Genomic DNA, 4,110 nt, shown 5'->3' with positions numbered 1-4,110 from the left:
AGAAGGGCTTATGCCCGAAACGTCGATTCTCCTGTTCCCTGGATGCTGCCTGACCTGCTGCGCTTTTCCAGCAACACATTTTCAGCTCTGATCTCCAGCATCTGCAGACCTCACTTTCTCCTCAAAGAAATTGTGGTTCCCTTGCAGAGATACTTGTAAGAGCAAATTATTGCCAATAGGTTAGATCACTTAGAATCCAGGGAGAACTAACTAATTGGATGCAAAATTGGCTTGACAGTAGGAATCAAGGTAGTAGTAGAGGGCTGTTTTTTAGACTAGAGGTCTGTGACTGGCGGTGTCCCACAAAGTGCTGTTTGTCATTTATACAAACGATTTGGATGAGGATATAGGAGGCATGTTAGTAAGTTTGCAGAATGGCACAAAAATTGGTGGCATCATGGTCAGTGAAGGAGGTTATCTAAGAGTATGACAGGATCTTGATCCAGTGGGCTGAGGACTGATCAATGGAGTTTAATTTACATAAATGCAATGTTTTGCATTTTGATAAGACAAACCAGGACAGCACTTGCGCAGCTAATGGTGGGGCCCTGGAGAGTATTATCAATCAGAAAGACATAGGGTCGGGGTAAAAGTTCCTTGAAAGTGGTGTCATAGTTAGGCAGATTGTAAAAAATACATTTTTGTACACTTGCCTTCATCAGTCACAGATTAAATGCAGGAATTGGGACATCATGTTATGGCTGTACAAGATATTAGTAAGGCCACATTTGGAGTACTGCGTACAATTCTGGTCCCTGCTATAGGAAAGATTTTATTAAACTGGAAAAGGTGCAGAAAGAATTTACAAGGATGTTACCAAGACTGAAGGTTATCACTTATAAGGAGAGACTGAATAGCCTGGAGCATTTTTCCCTGGAGTGTAGGAGGCTGAAGGGTGACCTTTAAAGAGGGTTATAAAGTCATGAAGGGCATAGATATGGTGAATAGCCAAGCTCTTTTCCCCAGGGTAGAGGAATCCAAAACTAGTGGACATAATTTTAAGGTGGGAGGGGAAAGATTTCAAACGGACCCGAGGGGTAACTTTTCATACAGAGATTGGTGTGTGTATAGAACAAGCTATCAGAGGAAATGAGAGAGGTGAGTACAACTACAACATTTAAAAGACATTTGGATGGTTACATAGATAGGAAAAGTTTAGAGTAATATCAGCCAAATGTAGACAAATGGGACTAGTTCAGTTTAGGAAATCTGGTCAGCCTGGAGGAGTTGGGCCGAAGTATCTGTTTCCATGCTGTATAACTGCATTACTCTGTGACTAAACCTCTGACCCATTTATATCTCTTAAATAAGAAGACCAAAGTGCACGCAATATTTGAGATGTGGTCTCACCAATGTCCTGTGTAACTAAAGCATAACATCCTTAATTTATCTTCAGTTCCTCTTAAATTAAAGGATAATATTCCAGTAGTTCTTTATTACATGGTGTAGTTGCATGCTAAATTTTGTGACTCATACACCAGTCGTCTTAAATTCTTCCCTGCATCTTGAAATTCTGCATTCACGCTCTGGTTAAGTCATACTATTTTTTAATCTTTCTGCCAAAGTGAACAACTTCGCATTTCGCTCCATCCGCTGGATTTTTGCTCAGTCATTCACTCGACCTATCCATTTCCATCTGCAACTTCCTTACAAGTTCTTCACAACATACTTTCCTACCTATCTTGGTATCATCTGTGAATTTAGTTATAATGCTCTTGCTCACCTCATTGATGTAAATTATAAAAAGTCAAGGCCCCACTCATCACATCCTACTGTTACAGCTTTTGTTTTCCATAACAACATTTCAAATACCTTCTGGAAATCCAAGTACTGTACATCTGCTGACTCCCATTTATACACAGTTGCTCCTTCAAAGAACACCAGCGTGCTGGTTAAACATGATTTCCTCTGAGAAAACTTGTTGACTCTTCCAGATTGTCCTGTGTTTTTCTAAGTGCGCAACTATAATCTGTCTAATGATTGTTTCTAACATCTTTCCCATGACAGATATCCAGCTCACCGTCCTTTAGTTCCCTGTTTTTTGCTTCCCTCCTTTTTTAAGTATCAGTAGGAATTCTTGCTTTCTATTTTTATATTCCTCTCATACCCTTATTCTTCTTCCTGATTAACTTTTTCATCATACTGTGCTGTCTGTTCTTTGTATTTTCACCAATCATCTGAACTGCCACTCATCTTTGTGCAATTATGTGTTTTTCCTTAAGTTTGATGTTTTCCTCAACTTCCTCCAGTTAACCATGAGTGGTGGGTCCTCCCTTTAGAATTTTTTCTTTATAATAGGAATATAGGAGTATCCTGAAGTATTCCCTTAAATGTCTGCTACTATGTCTCTATTGATCTATGACTCTGTGATCCGCTCCCTAGTTTAGTAAGTCATTTCACGTCAACTAGCTCAGTTTTTGTCCCCGCATAGTTACCCATATTTACATTTAAAATACTTGTCTTAGACAAAAGCACCTTCTTTTCAAATTGGATATAAAACTTGATCATATTATGGTCATTGTTATCTAGGAGTGTCTTAACTCTGAGTTCATCAATTAATCATTAGATTAGATTAGATTACATTACATTACATTACAGTGTGGAGACAGGCCCTTCGGCCCAACAAGTCCACACCGACCCGCCGAAGCGCAACCCACCCATACCCCTACATTTACCCCTGCACCTACTCTACAGGCAATTTAGTGTGGCCAATTCACCTAACCTGCACATTTTTGGAGTGCGGGAGGAAACCGGAGCACCTGGAGGAAACCCACGCAGACACGGGGAGAATGTGCAAACTCCACACAGTCAGTCGCCTGAGTCGGGAATTGAACCCGGGTCTCTGGCGCTGTGAGGCAGCAGTGCTAACCACTGTGCCACTGCTAACCACTGTTTTACAAACAGAGGTCAGGGAAAGAACAGCAATGCTTAACCAAGAGGGACAAAGTGCCAGCAGAACCCATTACCCTATATGTATTTTTCATCTTGTTTCCACAAGCTGCAGCAGTGTCTCAATACAGACGTCACTCCATGATACACCATGGGCATGATTTCAGGCATCCGGGTGACACAGTTACTTTTGGAGTTAGATAGAGACTCAATGAGTAATGCAAAACCATTCACATTTATGGAAATGTGAGCATCGAAACATAATGTAATGTCAGCCATGCCAGATTCTCTCAAAATTTTATCCTTTTTCTTTTCAGCGATGGGCCAAAGGACCTTTTTCTGTGCTCCAGATCTCTGACACTGTGAGCTCTCCTGAATCCACAATGGATCGTGTCAACTTAGAAGGACTTCATTTCTGCAAAACATAAAATGGTTCCATATGCATCAGTTAGCTTCACTTGTTTTTCCAAATTGCAAACAACTCCTTGCATATTTTCCCCTTTATAAAGCAGTGTCTATTCCTCACTTTCAGTACACAATCAAAAAATAAAAAATGTGTTCGTTATAATTCAATTATGGTAGTAATATTTATAAGTCCCGAAGCAATGATCTGACAGCAGTTAAGAGACCAAGGTTATCTTTTATAAAAATGGTTCATGATCCTCTTTGGAAAGTTCATTGAGCATTAGAATATTAATGCAGTGAGGCCATATTAATCATCAAAGTTTTTGTTTTGCATACCATAAAGGTGCTGGAGCAACAGTTCCATTGTTTGCACCATTTTAAGTAAAATGGTCCTCTGCTGTCAAAACAGAGTCTAACATGATCATGATTTGCAACATAGTAGGCAATTGCCACAAAAGAGCAGTTATCTGGTCGCGTTCTCATGTTTTCTTTCAAATGTGCAATACTGTATTGGGATACTTTTAAAAACAGCCCCTATCATTAATTTGTGTTAACTTATCAATGTATGTCGTAGATTGTAATTAAATGTCTTTTCTTTCCTTGAACTGCAAGGAAAAAGTGTAATTTAGGCACTCTATGCTTTCCCTTTTCGATAGAAATTTAGTAGATATTTTAATTAAAGATGACTCTTTGTTTTGAGCAAATGTAGCTATTTCTGTTTCTCCTTAAATGTTATCTGCATTTCTAATACTCCCAAACATACGAAAATCTGCAATTAAAAAAAATGGAATGCAGACAGAGTGGATAGTGCAATCA

Source organism: Chiloscyllium plagiosum, chromosome 7 (assembly GCF_004010195.1).
Source record: "Chiloscyllium plagiosum isolate BGI_BamShark_2017 chromosome 7, ASM401019v2, whole genome shotgun sequence".
NCBI lineage: Eukaryota > Metazoa > Chordata > Chondrichthyes > Orectolobiformes > Hemiscylliidae > Chiloscyllium > Chiloscyllium plagiosum.
This window is presented reverse-complemented; position numbering follows the sequence as displayed.